Source organism: Myxine glutinosa, chromosome 2 (genome assembly GCF_964187855.1).
Source record: "Myxine glutinosa chromosome 2, kmMyxGlut1.1, whole genome shotgun sequence".
NCBI classification, from domain to species: Eukaryota; Metazoa; Chordata; class Myxini; order Myxiniformes; family Myxinidae; genus Myxine; species Myxine glutinosa.
In genome coordinates, this window is record NC_136262.1 from 10,262,344 (window position 1) to 10,283,710 (window position 21,367).

General features: G+C 45.4%; 1 protein-coding gene across 2 annotated transcripts in view; it reads left to right on the top strand.

Moving 5' to 3' along the window:
• Positions 1-279: 279 nt before the first annotated feature.
• Positions 280-21,367, top strand: part of GABBR1 (gamma-aminobutyric acid type B receptor subunit 1) — a 293,840-nt gene continuing 272,752 nt past the window's right edge. The window contains exon 1 of one of the 2 annotated variants that reach the window (XM_068108736.2): positions 280-407. The gene's annotated coding sequence lies outside the window, so the exon portion shown is untranslated. Of the gene's footprint in view, positions 425-21,367 lie in introns of both variants that reach the window. The other variant, XM_068108737.2, reaches the window with a different exon arrangement.

Genomic DNA, 21,367 nt, shown 5'->3' on the forward strand with positions numbered 1-21,367 from the left:
AAGGGGGAGGGAGTTGTTTGAGAGGGGAGGAGGCTTAGGGGGGTGATGGGGGGGGGGGAGGAACAGAGGATGGGGAGGGAGTGGGGGAGGACCAGAGGATGGGGAGGGAGGGGGGAGGGGCGATGGGAGGAAGAAGGGAGGAGTGGGGGGAGATGGTGGGGTGGGGAGGGGAAGGGATGGGGAGGGGAGATTATGGGGTGGGGAGGGGTGGGGGAAGAACGGAGGAGCGAGAGATAGATCGTTTTCACAAGCTCTGCAGTCCGCAGGTACAAGCGCTTTTGTCGCTGCTCTTGGTGCTGGAGAGAAACAGGGAGGAAGGAAGGGAGCGAGGGAGCAGCCACCATTCGGCGAGAGATCCGTGGGGGAGAGGGACGAGGTAGTGAGGGAAGGAGAACGAACGGCTGCAGGTGAGATTGCAGAGCAGGTGAGAATGCACGCCGTGCTGCGATGGGCGCACTGCTCTGGAGTGCTGAGGGTGGTACAGGGTGCGGTAACACAACACAATTGTACAATGCTTGGTCTGATGTGATCGGCTGTACCATTTTTACTGTACTCATCGGTGCCATGTTTGTTATAGTTAGGTGTTCTAAATAAGGAACATACCGATGTGTACATGTACCTGTTTTTGTGATGTGCTTTATTACTCGACATCAAAGAATTTCCGTTTGACTCTTACAAAGACGTTTCTTAGGCTATGTAATGAGGTTTTCTATGTCTATGTTGGTTTTACACACACACACAAACACACAAACACACATATATATACACACAAACACACATGCACACACATACACACATATATATATACACACATGCACACATATACACATATACACACACATATACACATATACACACATGCACACATATACACAAATATATACACATATATACACATATACATATAAACACACATGCACACATATACACAAATATACACATATACACACACATATATATATATATAAATATATATATATATATACACACACATGCACACATATACACACACATATACATATAAACACACATATACACACATATGCACATATACACACATATATATATAAACACACACATATACATATAAACACACACATATACACATATGCACATATACACACATAAACATATAAACACACACATATACACACACATATATATACACACATATACACAAATATACATATAAACACAAATGCACACATATACACACACATATATACACACAAACACACATATATATACACACAAACACACATGCACACACATACACACATATATATACACACATGCACACATATACACATATACACACACATATACACGTATACACACATGCACACATATACACAAATATATACACATATATACACATATACATATAAACACACATGCACACATATACACAAATATACACATATACACACACATATATATATATATATATATACACACACATGCACACATATACACACACATATACATATAAACACACATATACACACATATGCACATATACACACATATATATATAAACACACACATATACATATAAACACACACATATACACATATGCACATATACACACATATACATATAAACACACACATATACACACACATATATATATACAAACATATACACAAATATACATATAAACACAAATGCACACATATACACATACATATATACACATATACACACATATGCACATATACACACATATGCACATAAACACACACATAACATATACACACACATATATATACCCACATATACACAAATATACATATAAACACAAATGCACACATATACACACACATATATACACATATACACACATATACACACATATGCACATGTACACACATATACATATAAACACACACATATACATATAAACACACACATATACACATATACACACATATAAACACAAAAGGAGCTGAGAGGAAAAGGAAGAGTTTCATACACTGCTATTGGAAGATGGGTTGATGTTCAGGTGGGGTTCAGATTCCTCACCTGATGTTGCATGCATAGTGTGTTGTACATTACTCTTTTCCACTTATCTGCATTATATATAATGTGTACAATATATATGTAATGTGTAAAATTAAAATATAGTGGTAATGTGTAAATTATTTTGTCATGTCTCGTTGTACAAAATATGCAATGGTATTTGTATCTCATGTCATTCCATCGATTAAAATAGTTATTGAGATTACGATGTGCTTTCTATATTGTTCGTTAGCTTGTACCATGAGAGTGGAGATTTTCAGATTTTAATGCCGCTTGTGCTGCTGCAGCCTTGTTCGTGCAAGTGACTTGTGAATCACTCTGCATTCTAAGCACCAAAACCATCGATTCCTTTGATTGTTGTCAAATTAAGCATGCAGCTGTAGCATGGATGCATAAACATACACACTCACATATACGCACAAAAAAACCCACAAACATACACACACAGACAAACATATACAAACACACACACACACACACAAACAAACAAACACACACACACACACACACACACACACGTATATATGTATACATGTATACATATATATAGGAGGCCGATCGGGGGTGATAAGTTAATGTGAGTGAAACATATTCCTTAGACCAGCCCAGATATCATGGAATGGAATGGGCTGACAGATTATGGGAAAAGCAGATTATCCCCACTCTAAAAATCGTTAATAAGCCAGCTGGGTTCGAGTCGGGAATAGAGTCGGGAATAGAGTCGGGGGTCATGGGCAGAGAGTGGACAGAGATATTTGAGAGGGGGCTTGAGGATTGTTGGGAGTGGGGGGGGGGGGGGGGGGCTGAGAACCTGTGTTGTGTAAGGGGGTTGAGGACTTGGAGTTTGCAAGGGGGCTTGAGGATTGTTGGGGGTGGGGGGACTGAGAACCTGTGTTGTGTAAGGGGGTTGAGGACTTGGAGTTTGCAAGGGGGCTTGAGGATTGTTGGGGGTGGGGGGACTGAGAACCTGTGTTGTGCAAGGGGGCTGAGGACTTGGAGTTTGCAAGGGGGCTTGAGGATTGTTGGGGGTGGGGGGACTGAGAACCTGTGTTGTGTAAGGGGGTTGAGGACTTGGAGGTTGCAAGGGGGCTTGAGGATTGTTGGGGGTGGGGGGACTGAGAACCTGTGTTGTGCAAGGGGGCTGAGGACTTGGAGTTTGCAAGGGGGCTTGGGGATTGTTGGGGGTGGGGGGACTGAGAACCTGTGTTGTGCAAGGGGGCTGAGGACTTGGAGTTTGCAAGGGGGCTTGAGGATTGTTGGGGGTGGGGGGACTGAGAACCTGTGTTGTGTAAGGGGGTTGAGGACTTGGAGGTTGCAAGGGGGCTTGAGGATTGTTGGGGGTGGGGGGACTGAGAACCTGTGTTGTGCAAGGGGGCTGAGGACTTGGAGTTTGCAAGGGGGCTTGGGGATTGTTGGGGTTGGGGGGACTGAGAACCTGTGTTGTGTAAGGGGGTTGAGGACTTGGAGTTTGCAAGGGGGCTTGGGGATTGTTGGGGTTGGGGGGGCTGAGAACCTGTGTTGTGTAAGGGGGTTGAGGACTTGGAGGTTGCAAGGGGGCTTGAGGATTGTTGGGGTTGGGGGGGCTGAGAACCTGTGTTGTGTAAGGGGGTTGAGGACTTGGAGTTTGCAAGGGGGCTTGGGGATTGTTGGGGGTGGGGGGACTGAGAACCTGTGTTGTGTAAGGGGGTTGAGGACTTGGAGGTTGCAAGGGGGCTTGAGGATTGTTGGGGTGGGGGGACTGAGAACCTGTGTTGTGTAAGGGGGTTGAGGACTTGGAGGTTGCAAGGGGGCTTGAGGATTGTTGGGGTGGGGGGACTGAGAACCTGTGTTGTGTAAGGGGGTTGAGGACTTGGAGTTTGCAAGGGGGCTTGAGGATTGTTGGGGGTGGGGGGACTGAGAACCTGTGTTGTGTAAGGGGGTTGAGGACTTGGAGGTTGCAAGGGGGCTTGAGGATTGTTGGGGGTGAGGGGACTGAGAACCTGTGTTGTGTAAGGGGGTTGAGGACTTGGAGTTTGCAAGGGGGCTTGAGGATTGTTGGGGGTGGGGGGACTGAGAACCTGTGTTGTGTAAGGGGGTTGAAGACTTGGAGGTTGCAAGGGGGCTTGAGGATTGTTGGGGGTGGGGGGGCTGAGAACCTGTGTTGTGTAAGGGGTTGAGGACTTGGAGGCTGCAAGGGGGCTTGAGGATTGTTGGGGGTGGGGGGGACTAAGAACCTGTGTTGTGTAAGGGGGTTGAGGACTTGGAGGTTGCAAGGGGGCTTGGGGATTGTTGGGGTTGGGGGGACTGAGAACCTGTGTTGTGTAAGGGGGTTGAGGACTTGGAGTTTGCAAGGGGGCTTGGGGATTGTTGGGGTTGGGGGGGCTGAGAACCTGTGTTGTGTAAGGGGGTTGAGGACTTGGAGGTTGCAAGGGGGCTTGAGGATTGTTGGGGTTGGGGGGGCTGAGAACCTGTGTTGTGTAAGGGGGTTGAGGACTTGGAGTTTGCAAGGGGGCTTGGGGATTGTTGGGGGTGGGGGGACTGAGAACCTGTGTTGTGTAAGGGGGTTGAGGACTTGGAGGTTGCAAGGGGGCTTGAGGATTGTTGGGGGTGGGGGGACTGAGAACCTGTGTTGTGTAAGGGGGTTGAGGACTTGGAGTTTGCAAGGGGGCTTGAGGATTGTTGGGGGTGGGGGGACTGAGAACCTGTGTTGTGTAAGGGGGTTGAGGACTTGGAGGTTGCAAGGGGGCTTGAGGATTGTTGGGGGTGGGGGGGCTGAGAACCTGTGTTGTGTAAGGGGGTTGAGGACTTGGAGGCTGCAAGGGGGCTTGAGGATTGTTGGGGGTGGGGGGGACTGAGAACCTGTGTTGTGTAAGGGGGTTGAGGACTTGGAGGTTGCAAGGGGGCTTGAGGATTGTTGGGGTTGGGGGGGGGGGCTGAGAACCTGTGCTGTGTAAGGGGGCTGAGGACCTGGAGGTTGCAAGGGGGCTTGCGGATTGTTGGGGTTGAGGGGGGGGCTGCGAACCTGTGTTGTGTAAGGGGGCTGAGGACCTGGAGGTTGCAAGGGGGCTTGAGGACTTGGGAATTATGAGGAAAGGGAGTGGAGGTCTTGAAGAAGAAAGGGGGAGGAAGGACAGAGTTGTTGGGTGGGCACAGATAGTTGGCAGATATATATGGGAGAGGGGGTTGAGGCTTGGGCTTAAGGACTTGGGTTTGGGAGGGGAGTAAAGGACTTGGGGTTAGGTTGGGGAGGGAGGAATCTGGAACTTAAAGTCACATCTTGATGAAATTTCTATGGGTGTGTGATATATATATATTCTTGGGGAAAATGTCAGGGGAGTAGAAAATGCCCCTATCTATATGGTGTGTCCCAAGTGGCAAAGTATAGAAAAGAAGAGACATTCCATATCTTGGAGAAAATTCCAAACAATAGCAAACAAGCATTCTGAGTATTGCGCTGCAATACATGCCCCCTACCGGCAGTCTGTCATCCGGAAAACTGTTGGGGAAATTACGAAGGGTTATTTATCCACAGGTTCTGAATCGTTCCCAATCGCTAATTACCTCAGAACGGGCTCACCTGTGATTCGCACTCGGGACTTCGATTTATACTCATTGCAGACAGGTCAGCAGAAGCACGAGAAAATACGTTGTTGATAAAGAACCTTTCGAGTCGCTAAATATCAGTAATTTATTTTATTTTCCGGTTCACGATCAATGATCGATGTGTATATATATATATGTTGCTTGGCTTGGCTCTGCTCCTCCCGAAAGCGCACGCTGTGTCGCGCTTTTGACGTTTGCGAGACGAGGCTGAGGGCTCGCGGTGCGGCTTGAGGAGAACTCTAGAATAAACAAGAGATATCCATTTTTAAAATATTTTCGTTTAATTAACGATATCTGCAAAACCACGTGCCTTATCGCAAATTCCAAAAAGACATTTTAGTAGATTGACATGCTGAACAGATCTGTGAAGTTTCCCCTCAATTGGATCAAAAATGAGGGAGGAGCTCGGTTTTAAAGGTTCATGCTTAAAAACGTCATAACTCTGAAACCATGTGATGCATGACGTCATGCTCGCTGACTTTTTTGTTCATCATGGGTATGCGATTCTGCCTGCAAAGGTTGGCCTCGATCTGTTCAGCCGTTGCAGAGGAAAAGGGGTTTTCGTGTTTTCACGAAACACAATATGGCGGCCGAACCACGTGACCTGTGACGTCATAATTACCATTAAAATATTTTACAGACCGAGTCCCTCCTATGGTGAAAATTTGATCTCAATCGGTCCTATTATTGCAGAGAAAATGTTTTTTAAAGGAAATTAAAACTTAAAATGGCACTGAGTTAAGGATCATCAGAATTATCAGAATTCCCTAAGTTCAAAGTGCCATAACTTTGTCAAAAATGATCGAAACGTCGTGAAGTTCGAACTTGATCTGTAACTTATCATGAGGAAACCATGTGCCAAGTTTGAAATCATTAGCATTAAGCGTTTAGAAAAAAGTCCAGAAAACTGTTCTTTGCGTGACGGACTGACGGACGGACAGACGGAGGGACGGCGTGCAAACCTATAGTCCCCTCCGGTGTACACCGGTAGGGGACTAATAAGAGACATTCAAAAAAAATCTCGTGTAAATGCTGGACTACCTTTGTGTTCTTAGGAGGAACCATGGCATGCTCCAGAAAGGTTCATATAAAGGGGCGCCCTACATCTGACAAATAAAACACATGTACTTCTTGTTTGAATCTTCTGTATGAATCAAATTGGCACCTTACATCTACCAGCATGACAGGGAACCTTGCCACACTTTGGAATCAGTTCAAAGGACGATGACGTTGAAAATCTTCAGTGGCCAACCGAGACACCTGATATCAACCCCTTCGGGCACTCGGATGCCACCTGAGGGGCACAGTGAACGCAGCACAATCCACGATGGAACTTGCACTTGCTCTGAAGGAGCAATGGTTCAAGTTCCACCAGATATCCACCAACACGTGGTACAAAGTGTCACTGACCAACATGTGGTACAAAGTGTCACTGACCAACATGTGATACAAAGTGTCACTGACCAAGATGTGGTACAAAGTGTCGCTGACGAACATGTGGTACAAATTTTCACTGACCAACATGTGGTACAAAGTGACACTGACAAACATATGGTACAAAGTGTCACTGACCAACATATGGTACAAAGTGTCACTGACCAACATGTGGTACAAAGTGACACTGACCAACATGTGGTACAAAGTGACACTGACCAACATATGGAACAAAGTGACACTGACCAACATATGGTACAAAGTGTCACTGACCAACATATGGTACAAAGTGTCACTGACCAACATATGGTACAAAATGTCACTGACCAACATGTGGTACAAAGTGACACTGACAAACATGTGGTACAAAGTGACACTGACCAACATATGGTACAAAGTGTCACTGACCAACATGTGGTACAAAGTGACACTGACCAACATATGGTACAAAGTGTCACTGACCAACATATGGTACAAAGTGTCACTGACCAACATGTGGTACAAAGTGTCACTGACCAACATATGGTACAAAGTGTCACTGACCAACATGTGGTACAAAGTGTCACTGACCAACATGTGGTACAAAGTGTCACTGACGAACATATGGTACAAAGTGTCACTGACCAACATGTGGTACAAAGTGTTCTGGTGTTTGTTCCCCCTCCATCGCCTCCCTTACCTCAAATGGCTACACAGTTGACACCGCACGTGAAAAAGCTGAATGCCTCAACTCTGTGTTTGCCTCAAAATCTTGTGTCCCAAACCCGTCTCTCTGTGTACCCACCGTACCCAGTCGTACCCAACTGCTCCTGGACTCTGTGTCCTTCTCTCCTGACAAGGTGGAGAAGTTTTTGTCAAACCTCGACTCTGATTCTGCAACTGGACCAGATGGCATCAGCCCACGGGTCCTAAAATCCTGCTCTGCCACTCTATCTCACCCTCTCTCTGTTCTTTTCACCCTCTCTTTTGCTCAAGGTCATCTGCCGGCATCCTGGAAATCAGCAAACATTACCGCTTTACACAAAAAAGGTGCAAAAACAAATCCTTGCAACTACAGACCAATCAGCCTGCTCCCAATTTTCAGCAAAGTCATGGAATCCATCATTGCTTCGGATATCAAATCCTTCCTCTTCTCCAATGGCTTGATCTCTGATCATCAATTTGGATTCAGACCAGGTCATTCTACTCTGGACATGTTGCTTCTGCTGTCTCAACCATGGCCAGGTCCTAAATGCCAAACAGGAAATCAGAGCTGTCTCTCTTGACATATCACGTGCCTTCGATACGGTCTGGCACCCCGCTCTGCTCACCAAACTCCCCTCCTATGGTATCCATGGAAATCTCCACGCTTGGCTTGCGGACTTCCTCTCTGGTCGTAGTCAACGTGTAGCCCTGAATGGATTTCTCTCATCACCCCTTCCTGTTCTGGCTGGAGTTCCCCAAGGTAGTGTTCTGGGCCCTGTGCTTTTTCTGGTCTTCATCAATGATCTCTCCGACTCTCTGGAAAATCCTCTCTTTCTCTTTGCTGATGACTCCACTCTCTACCGCTCCATTCCTCTTCCCTCAGATCGGCAGTCTGCAGCCTCCTCACTCTCTGCAGACCTGGACAAAATCACAGACTGGTCAAACAAGTGGAACATGTCTTTCAATCCTGACAAATCTCACACTCTTACTATGTCTCTCCGAAAAGACCGACTGGAAAACCCTCCCATCTACTTTCTCAACAATCCACTCCAAGAAGTTCTGTCGCTCAAGCTTTTGGGTCTCACAATCTACCATGATCTTTCTTGGGAAAACCACATTTCCAAGCTGGCCTCCAAAGCCAGTCGCCGACTGGGCATCCTCCGTCGTGCGAAGTCCTTCCTAGGCACACCTGAGCTCCTCACCACATACAAGGCTTTCATCCGCAGCTCAATGGAATAGTGTTCCCCCCCTCTGGGCCGGTGCTCCTGCCTCACACCTTGCTCGGCTTCACGCTGTTGAAACCAAAGCTTTCAGAATCACTGGAATCTCCTGCGATGAAGCTAACTCCGAGGGCCTTTCACTCACTCACCGAAGGCAGGTTGGTGGTCTTTCTGTCTTCTACCGACTCCTCTCCGGCCTTGCTCCCCCAGCTCTGTGCGCTGTCCCCCAAATATTCCTACAGGTCGCACAAGATCTGCCAGCAACCCTCTTATGGTTAAACTGCCGAAATCTCGGCTCTCTGCTCACATTCACTCTTTCATTCCTCTTTACTCCCGCCTCTGGAACAAACTCCCCCACTCCCTTCAATCCCACTCCACCCTCCAGGTCTTTAAAACAGCTGTTCACCACCATCTCTTATTTTCCCCCATCCAAAACCTTGATCTTTTCTCCCCCCGCTAATTCACCCCAGATACACTTTTTCGAAATTCCAACTTCTTTCTTGGAAGTCCTTGCAGTGTCGATATGTTTTATACCTCTCCCACTGACCAACATGTGGTACAAAGTGTCACTGACGAACATGTGAACCAAAGTGTCACTGACCAACATGTGAACCAAAGTGTCACTGACCAACATGTGGTACAAAGTGTCACTGGCAGCAACGACGCATTATTAGAAATCACATAAATGAGTGTTAATTAATTAGCCTTCCAATCCCAATACTTTGTTAACCAAGAGTAATTAAATGCTGACGTCATAAATAGCATAATCTGTTCTATTGAGATTGTTTATGTCTTTGTGAGAGGTTGACACTTTAATTATCCCTTTAAACCAGTTTAATTGCTGCTGCTTTTCCAATAACAGGTGGTTTCAGTCTTCAGCTTGAAATGGTGTCAAGAAACCTAATGTTGCCATGTTATTTACAATGATGCAATTTTCTCATATTAAACAAATCACACCTTCTCTAGAATTTCGTCGTGATGCATATTTTGTATTTCCCCAAAATTACCATTTTAACTGGAAAGAACATCGAACACGTTATTCCGCCTTATTCTGCGCAGTCTTGGGGAAAAAGGGCACGAAGAGTGTTTCAAACTGTTGCTTTGCGTTTCCAATCACAATCTATGTTTCCTAAGAGCCACCATTTTATCTCAATCTCGATATTCCCCCTTTTTTTTTCTTTTCTTTTTTGTATACAGGATCGAGGCTCGTGAAAGAGCAAACATTTATCACACAAAAAAATGAAACAGACACACAAAATATATAATAAGGAGAGTGGTAGACAAGATGGGGAGAGAAGGGGAAGCAAAAACAAACACAACATGAGCGCGAGCGGAACATTTGCTGGTCGAGATGGCGTAAAATGTTGGAATATTTTGTCCAAATCCCGCCAAAGTGGAGTTTGAAGTGGCAAGAAGGTGATTTGTGTTCTTCACGATCCACATACATCATTAAGTTGAAAGAAAATAAAGTTTTAAATCTGTAGAGAAAAGACTTTTCCCTGAATTTTTTTTACCGCTGTTGATGCACCTTCCTTTACACCACCTTCTTTAATAACGTTACATTAGTTCTTTGTGCCTGTTGTTTGTGTACTTTATGATTTCCATAAATACAGTAAGTTTCCTGTTTGGTATGATTTTCAATTTTGTTTAACTGTCAGACAGACAGTCCAAAAAACCCAAAAATATTCCTCCTCTCTGCGCATGGGCGATCGGATTCCGTCCAATTTGCCAAATTCAGAACCAAATTACTGCGAAACTTCAGCTTCGTGTTCCGTCCAATTCATGTTCGGATTCGTGTTCAAAATATATAATTCAATTGAAATTAAGTTGTTCCTGGATCACAGATCGACGTCTGTAAACAGACAATGTAAACCAGTTGTTTAACCCCGCTTTTCGCTCCGCTCGCTGGTCAGGTAATAATTCACATGGTGTTTGGCACCTTGTTCCTCTGTTACTTGGTTTCGGAGGATCATAAGGGAATCGCATTTTGATGGATCGTTGCTTCAAAGGCAAAAAAACATTTTTCGACTGTTGATTGTAACGTTTGCTTTGGGGTTGGCAGGATCGCCTAAAGGTGTCTCCATGCTCAGAGATGGCATGAGTTTGAATCCCGACCCAGCTATAAACTACCACCCTGGTGTTTCGCAGAGTAAAGACCAAACGTTTCAGAAATCCGCCTGGAATAGACTGATGGAGGTTAAAACAAGCAATACCAAGCTACTACTACTACTACTACTACTACTACTACTACTACTACTACTACTACTACTACCCCACTATTACTACTATTACTACCCCACTACTACTACCCCACTATTACTACTACCCCACTATTACTACTACTACTACTACTACTACTACTACTACTACTACTACTACTACTACTACTACTGCTACTTCCACTACTCCTACTACCATTACTACTACTACTTCCACTACTCCTACTACCATTACTACTACTACTACTACCCCACTATTACTACTACCCCACTATTACTCCTACCCCACTATTACTCCTACCTCACTACTACTACTACCCCACTATTACTACTATTACTACCCCACTACTACTACCCCACTATTACTACTACCCCACTATTACTACTACTACTACTACTACTACTACTACTACTACTACTACTACTACTACTACTACTACTACTACTACTACCACGACTACTACTTCCACTACTCCTACTACCATTACTACTACTACTTCCACTACTCCTACTACCATTACTACTACTACTACTACCCCACTATTACTACTACCCCACTATTACTCCTACCCCACTATTACTCCTACCCCACTATTACTACTACCCCACTATTACTACTACCCCACTATTACTACTACTACTACTACTACTACTACTACTACTACTACTACTACTACTACTACTACCACGACTACTACTTCCACTACTCCTACTACCATTACTACTACTACTTCCACTACTCCTACTACCATTACTACTACTACTACTACCCCACTATTACTACTACCCCACTATTACTCCTACCCCACTATTACTCCTACCCCACTACTACTACCCCACTATTACTACTACCCCACTATTACTACTACTACTACTACTACTACTACTACTACTACTACTACTACTACTACTACTACTACTTCCACTACTCCTACTACCATTACTACTACTACTACTACCCCACTATTACTACTACCCCACTATTACTCCTACCCCACTATTACTCCTACCCCACTATTACTACTACTACTACGCCACGCCACGCCATTTTGCTGCTCCTCGAGCCGTGCTATTTTCGACATTTCCTTCTCATCCGCTTCCGTTTTCGTTTGTATTTTTGGTTTATTTGGGTTATTTGAACCGAGTTGGTTCATTTTGTTACTTTACTTTGACGTCCCGTTTGAGTTATTAGTCCCTTTGTGTTTGGGCCTAGCCGCGGCGTGCGGCCGCACCCGTGTGGGACTAGTTTTGCCGCGCCCGTTTTGCGGCGTATCACAAACTGTTTGACTTCCTTGTTTTTGCTTAATCACCCTTGACTTTCTGTGCTAAATTTGCATAGTTTTGGCGATTAGGCCGATAAGTTATTTGCTTAACGCGCGTTTGATTATCCTTTTGAGTTAATCTTCAGCATACCGGTCCGGACGTGCTAAAGTAAGCAAAAGCTCGCGAACGAGCTCATTGATATATATTTTTTTTTTCATTTTCATTTGACGGGAAATATACCGTTAATAGCAATCATGCCTCTGGATGGTACATGGGCAAAAATGGCCGCCACTACCTCTGGTGCAGGTGGGAACCGCCCTGCCCACCCGTTTAAGGCGTTAACAAGGAAGCACGGGGTGAAATGCGAGCTGGGCCAAATCACCCAAATAGAGGCCTATGTGAACGCACTCGCTAGTGTGGTTGATCCAGCAACGATAGTTGCAGCCTCGAAAATGTATGGACAAGCTGTGTTCTTTCTTAACTCAGAGGCTGCAGCAAACAAAGCCATTGAGAAAGGGATTAGTGTGGGAGGACTCTTTGTACAAGTCGAGCCGCTCTCAAGTCTTGGTACAAGGATAATTATATCTAATATACCTCCTTACGTGCCTGACAATGTCGTGGTGCCTTTCCTGGAACGACTGGGAGTGTTGAGATCACCCATCAAGCCTGTGTCTTTGGGCTGTCATGAGCCCTCCCTACAACATGTCTGGTCTTTTAAAAGACAAGTATCCATTGAATTGGGAAAGGATGCTGAATGTGAGGGGTCGTTTGTTATTCCTTTTGACGGAAAGAATTACAGGGTGTTTTATCTGACAAACGAACCCCGTTGTTTTGTATGCAAAGCGAAGGATCACAGGAGAGCAGACTGCCCCACCGTCATTAAAGAGGTTGCAGCTCCTCAACGTCCAGATCAGCCTCGAGAGGATCCCAGCGTCACTGAAGGTAACCTAAGAGAGGCGGTTGCTCCTTTGTGCTCGAGGTCAGTGGACCCTCAAGAAAGTTCTATACCAGCTTCTCATCCCAACTCTTCCGCTGCCATAAAGCAATGGCAGGCAGTGGGAGCAGGGAAGGCAAAGAGAGCACAGAAGAGGAAATCAGAACCCGCAGAGGATGGGACCACGGAACACGCTGGTACAATTGAGGATGACACGGGAAGTAATGTGTCAAAGGGATTTGTAAAGCCTAGTATTCTGAAGGAGAAAAGAGTGGTAACCCAATCTGAAGAAATGGAAGAAGAAGAAGAAGAAGAGGAAACTATTCATCAAACGACAGGATATGGAGAGTCTTCTCTCTCAGATCCACCCAAAGACAGTTTGAAGAATGAACAGGAAGGGAGACCGTCAGGTAGTAAACCCAGCACGGTAAAGACAAACAACCTAGAGGTATCTGACTTGACAGGGCCAAACGATACTGTGATGTTGGCTCCTGAGAAAATGCATCCAATAATAACAACTGCAACGAAGCTTCAAAATAAACCAGGGATTGAAACATCTACAAGAGCAGTTCTGAACCGAAGGATTAACACCGAAGTTTCAAAGGATTCTGAAGTAGCATTCATCGGTGGGACAGACAGAGAGAGGGAACCAGACACACAAGCATCAATAAAGTTGCTGGCACTGACCGACATCTCAGGTGATGTCACTTCACTCACTGTTGGCGCAGAAAGGGGAATAGTTGAGCACATCTCTAATTTACGACCCCAAAAGGTTGGATCTCCTATACCAACTGAGGAGGAGGCATCCATTCCCACAGGTGTAGCAACGTCCGCCGCATCAGAGCCAAAGGAGCGTTCCTCTGCGCCAGAAGATTATGCCAAGTCAGCCTTGAGAGACGACATGGCAGAAGACTTGACACATTGTACAAGTACACCAAAGGAGAAGGATCTTGAACCTCCAGACAGCGATGATGAGGAAAGTATTGGTGATGGGGAAGACTATCAAGGGTCACTGACTGGTTTAGAGACAGACCTACCTGCAGGACGCCATTCCTGCATTCCCAGCCAGGAGATACTCGAGTTCCTGGAACAAAGCTTGCATAGCAGGAAGAAAGTGGAAAATGCGCTGAAACGGTGGAAAGATTATGACTTGCTAGTGCATTACTTGTATGCACTAAGGAGAGAGGGACATAAAACAAGGACTTCAGGCTCGGCCGAACAAGCCCGAGTCAGGAAGTTTCTAGCAAAGTTGTTGAGTTACGGGCCTGAATATAAATTCGTTTAGGAGGATGAATTTCACAGAAACAAAGCTCTGAATACAATAATGACATCAAACTTACGAATAGGATCATTGAATGTCAATGGCTGTAAGGATGCATTCCGTGTGCACCAGGTATTGTCATTCTGTGTGAAGGAAAAACTTGAAGTAACCTTTTTGCAGGAAACCCACACGACCCCAGAGGCTGCATCCCGATGGGAAAACCAATGGGAAGGCTTGGCCTTTTTCAGTCACCTAACGGACACATCTTGTGGAGTGGCTACCCTCTTTTCACCAAAGAGGAAACCTGAAATACTTGTCGTAAAGGAAGCCAGTGTGGGGCGGTTGCTACATATAAAAGCAAAGTTTGAAGAATTTGTTGTCAATTTCATCAACATTTATGCACCTTGTGTAGGAGTTGCAAGGGGGATTTTCTTCAACCGGTTGCAGAGATTCATGCTCACCTTGCCTGGTGAAGAGTGTGTAATTCTTGGAGGAGACTTTAATTGCACTCTAAACCCCTCCCTTGATCGAATAGGTCAGGAGCCGCATAATCCCTCTGTAAGAATATTACAACAAACCATAACACTGTTAAACTTGAGGGATACTTGGCACATACAACACCCCACAGACAGAACATTCACGTATACGAGTATCAGAGGTGGTCATATATCACAATCCCGGCTCGATAGAATTTACGTGTCTCACCGTTGGTGTAAGATTGTCAGTGACTCCGGCATAAAAGTTGCCCATTTCACAGATCACAACTTGGCCTGGATTAAGTTTTCCCTGGCGGAAACAAGGCGAGGCCCTGGCTTGTGGCACCTGAACAATGCTTTAAGTCAGGATGAAGCCTTTTTGTCAATCTTTTTGAATTTTTGGCAAGCCTGGAGGAATAAAAAAGGAGATTTTTGCTCACTTGGATTCTGGTGGGATGTAGGCAAGGTACGATTGAAATTGCTGTGTCAGGAATACTCGTATGGATCGAGCAAAACACTTGGGTTAGGGATAAAAAGACTGGAAGAGGAACTGCTGCACCTTGAGAAGCACCTGGCCACACTTACCTCTACTGAACTGCAGGCATACCAAGAAAAAAAGAGCACCCTTAAAGCATGTAGTCGTGTGAAGGCACGAGGGGCGTATGTGCGCTCTCGTTTGCAGTTTATTTCTGAGGATGAATATGTCCTGAATTATCTCAAAGGGGTGGAAAAACGCAAAGGTCAATTCAGGACTATAGCGAGTGTTCTCGCAGAAGATGGTCTCTTGCTCAATGGCTCTGAGGGTGTTCAAAAACGAATTAGAGCCTTTTACGCTCAGCTGTATTCGGGTAAGAGCACAGATGCAGGTGCAGGTGGCACTTTGAGGAGTAGTCTTCCTGAGGCCTCTGTAGAAGACCGGGAGCAGCTGGAGACTCCATTATCTCTGCAAGAATTGAAAACCGCCCTGCACAGCCTATCAAGAGATAAAGCCCCTGGCATGGATGGCTTATCATGTGAATTCTATACAAAAGTATGGGACTTGGTTGGACCTGATTACCTAAGCGTAGCTCAGGAAGCATGTGATACAGGTATAATGCCCCTTTCTTGGCGTCGAGCGATGCTGGTCTTGATTCCCAAGGAGGGTGACTTGAGAGACTTGAAGAATTACCGCCCTGTGTCTCTGCTGTGTGTGGATTATAAGGTCATGGCTAAAATGTTGTCACTCCGTCTCGGACCAGTCCTGACAAAATTAGTCAGCCCGGACCAATCTTATGCCATTCCAGGCAGGACAATACATGACAACATATCCCTTGTCAGAGACCTGATACAGTATGCGGACATGACTCGGACTCAAGTCGGATTTCTTTCCTTGGATCAGGAGAAAGCCTTTGACCAGATGAACCATGAGTATCTGTTTGAAACCTTGCTAACATTTGGGTTGGGGAGGAGATTTGTAGGCATGATTCAGACGTTGTACATGTCGGCAGAATGCCTAGTCAAAGTCAACGGTTTCTTGCTCGCGCCCTTTCCATTTGAGAGAGGAATAAGACAAGGATGTCCCCTGTCCGGCCAATTATATTCCCTATGTATCGAACCCTTCCTTTGTTTGATGAGAAGAAGGCTAACTGGCATTGTGGTGCCACACAACAGGGTCAACCTCAAACTTTCTGCGTATACAGATGATGTTCTCGTGTTTGCCAGTAATGCAAGGGATATGCAAATAGTTTATGATTGTCAGCAGGTCTATTCAGCAGCATCGTCTGCTACAATCAATTGGAGGAAAAGCTCGGGGCTTCTAATTGGACAAATGCAGGTAAAGGAGTTACCAACACTTTTTCAGAAATTGACCTGGAGTCGCAATGAGCTCAAATATTTGGGGGTGCACTTATCCACTTCCCATGGGTCCTCACCACTCATTAACTGGAACACTTTAGGGGACAAGATCGAAGCAAAGTTGAGAGACTGGAGTGGACTACTAAAAGTCCTGTCTCTGAGGGGAAAAACACTCCTTATTAAACAGTTTATAATTCCGAAGTTAGTATTCAGGCTCTCTTGCATAAGCACACCAGAGGAGTTTCTGGTTAGGATGCAGAGGAAGCTACTGGACTACTTTTGGAATGGTAAACACTGGGTTTCCCTGGGCATTCTGAGCTTGCCTTTTTCAGAAGGTGGACAGTCTTTTCCCTGCCTTCGAAGCCACTGCCACGCATCCAGGCTGAAGACCATACAACGTTACCTACATGTGAACCCTGCACCACAATGGTGCTCACTGGCATCATACTTCTTCAGCAAAGTGCTCAATCTTGGGTACAAAAGGAATCTTTTCATCATTACATCTCGGAGCCTGTCTAGTGCTACATTGCCTCTTTTTTATCAAGAAATGCTGAAGGCTTGGAATGTAGTCGACGTACAAAGAACAGTTCCTTATCCAGGCAAGGACCTGTTAGAAGAACCGCTCATTCTCAACCCTCTTCTACAGGGCCCAACTCTGGCTTCCTTTTCAGTAAGAAGGAGCCTCTTAGCTGGTAGCATATCCACAGTGGGAGACCTTCTGAACGATGGTAAGAGAACGCTTTTACCCAAAGAACTCGCAGCGAAAATGGGCCTGAGGACAATCAGGATCCCCTCCAGGATACTTGAAGAGGTCAAAAGCTCCTTGCCTCCCGATTGTCTGGAATATCTAGAGAATCCCAAAGAGGGTGATGGATCTGGACAGATGTCCATCGGTAACTCCATGGATTTTAAAATCCGACCACGATGTTGCGAGCTCTCTCAGCCAATACCTGCAAACAATATGAGTAAGACCCCTGGCACAGTGGAAATGTCGTTCTGTGGGCTATCAAGGAAAAATATATACCTGCTAGTGATCCACTCGCTCCATTATATAGCTCTTGCAACCCGACTGGATACTCCCTGGCGTGAGATTCTTCCACTTCCTTCGACGGTTCATCCACGTTGGGATTCACTCTATCTCTACCCAACGCCAAGAATGATGGCAGACTTAAGTTGGAGGTTGCTACATGGTGCACTGAGCTCTGGATCTATGATGCGGCACTTCACTAACATCTCAAGAGGATTGCTGCTTTTGTGGTGAAAGGGAAACTATATTTCACGTATACCTTCAATGTCACCGTCTTGAACCAGTGTTCTTACTGATGAAAAATCTTCTCTTGCGCTTCTGGCTTCACTTCTCTCCAACACTTTTTATCATCGGGCACCCGGTAAAGAAACTAAGCAAGTCACGAGATCTCCTTGTTAACTTTATTTTAGCCTGTGGGAAAATGGCAATATATAAAATCAGGAAGGCAAAAATTGAGAAAGATGTGGTGGAACACAGTTCTGTATGTCTGAAGGGCTTAATACGCTCACGCATTATTTCGGAGTACAAGGCGGCAGAATATAGTAACACTGTTCAAAAGTTTAAGGAAACCTGGACTATAAATGATGCACTTTGTACGGTCTCCCCACAAGATACTTTGCTCTTATTTGTATAAATGTGTTATTTGGCATTCTTTTTTTTTTGGTGTTCTTTGGCGTTCTTTTTTTTGGTGTTCTTTGGCGTTCTTTTACCTTCCCCTTATCTGTCTTGGTGGTGCTTTCTCTTCAAAATGCACTACCTTGTCTACTGTAGTTCAAACCATGGACTTGCAGAGATGAGGAATTAAGCGACATTAAACTGGGAACATATGTTTGCCTGAGCTTGCATGAGCTCTGAACGCAAATCTCTGTAACCTTTCCAACAAAACCACGACTACGACTACTACTACTTCCACTACTCCTACTACCCCACTATTACTACTTCCCCACTACTACTACTACTACTACTACTACGACTACTACTACTACTACGACTACTTTATCAGTCCCAATTTTTCCGACATTTTTTAAGGTCAGCCAGGGAACATTTTCACCCCAAGCCTTTCATGAACTTCACCAACATTTCCCCCAACATTTTCACCCTAAGCCTTACATGAACTTCACCAACATTTCCCCCAACATTTTCACCCCAAGCCTTTCATGAACTTCACCAACATTTCCCCCAACATTTTCACCCCAAGCCTTTCATGAACTTCACCAACATTTTCCCCACATTTTCACCCCAAGCCTTTCATGAACTTCACCAACATTTTTCCCAACATTTTCACCCCAAGCCTTTCATGAACCTCACCAACATTTTCCCCAACATTTTCACCCCAAGCCTTTCATGAACCTCACCAACATTTTCCCCAACATTTTCACCCCAAGCCTTGCATGAACATCACCAACATTTTCCCCAACATTTTCCCCCCAAGCCTTGCATGAACCTCACCAACATTTCCCCAACATTTTCACCCCAAGCCTTGCATGAACCTCACCAACATTTTCCCCAACATTTTCCCCCCAAGCCTTTCATGAACCTCACCAACGTTTTCCCCAACATTTTCCCCAACATTCTCCCCCCAAGCCTTGCATGAACCTCACCAACGTTTTCCCCAGCATTTTCCCCCCAAGCCTTGCATGAACCTCACCAACGTTTTCCCCAACATTTTCACCCCAAGCCTTGCATGAACCTCACCAACATTTTCCCCAACATTTTCACCCCAAGCCTTGCATGAACTCACCAACATTTTCCCCAACATTTTCCCCCCAAGCCTTGCATGAACCTCACCAACATTTTCCCCAACATTTTCATCCCAAGCCTTTCATGAACATCACCAACATTTCCCCAACATTTTCCCCCCAAGCCTTTCATGAACATCACCAACATTTCCCCAACATTTTCCCCCCAAGCCTTGCATGAACATCACCAACATTTCCCCAACATTTTCCCCCCAAGCCTTTCATGAACCTCACCAACATTTTCACCCCAAGCCTTTCATGAACATCACCAACATTTCCCCAACAGTTTCACCCCAAGCCTTGCATGAACCTCACCAACATTTTCCCCAACATTTTCCCCCCAAGCCTTGCATGAACCTCACCAACATTTTCACCCCAAGCCTTTCATGAACATCACCAACATTTCCCCAACAGTTTCACCCCAAGCCTTGCATGAACATCACCAACATTTCCCCAACATTTTCCCTCCAAGCCTTGCATGAACCTCACCAACATTTTCACCCCAAGCCTTTCATGAACATCACCAACATTTCCCCAACAGTTTCACCCCAAGCCTTGCATGAACCTCACCAACATTTTCCCCAACATTTTCCCCCCAAGCCTTGCATGAACCTCACCAACATTTTCCCAACATTTTCACCCCAAGCCTTTCATGAACATCACCAACATTTTCCCAACATTTTCCCCCCAAGCCTTGCATGAACCTCACCAACATTTTCCCAACATTTTCCCCCCAAGCCTTTCATGAACATCACCAACATTTCCCCAACATTTTCCCCAACATTTTCCCCCCAAGCCTTGCATGAACCTCACCAACATTTTCCCAACATTTTCCCCCCAAGCCTTGCATGAACCTCACCAACATTTCCCCAACATTTTCCCCCCAAGCCTTGCATGAACCTCACCAACATTTTCCCAACATTTTCACCCCAAGCCTTTCATGAACATCACCAACATTTCCCCAACATTTTCCCCCCAAGCCTTGCATGAACCTCACCAACATTTTCCCAACATTTTCACCCCAAGCCTTTCATGAACATCACCAACATTTCCCCAACATTTTCCCCCCAAGCCTTGCATGAACATCACCAACATTTCCCCAACATTTTCCCCCCAAGCCTTGCATGAACCTCACCAACATTTCCCCAACATTTTCCCCCCAAGCCTTGCATGAACCTCACCAACATTTCCCCAACATTTTCCCCCCAAGCCTTGCATGGACCTCACCAACATTTCCCCAACATTTTCCCCCCAAGCCTTGCATGAACCTCACCAACATTTCCCCAACATTTTCCCCCCAAGCCTTGCATGGACCTCACCAACATTTCCCCAACATTTTCACCCCAAGCCTTGCATGAACATCACCAACATTTTCCCCAACATTTTCCCCCCAAGCCTTGCATGAACCTCACCAACATTTCCCCAACATTTTCCCCCCAAGCCTTGCATGAACCTCACCAACATTTCCCCAACATTTCCCCCCAAGCCTTGCATGAACCTCACCAACATTTCCCCAACATTTCCCCAACATTTTCCCCCCAAGCCTTGCATGAACCTCACCAACATTTCCCCAACATTTTCCCCCCAAGCCTTGCATGAACCTCACCAACATTTCCCCAACATTTTCATCCCAAACCTTGCATGGACCTCACCAACATTTCCCCAACATTTT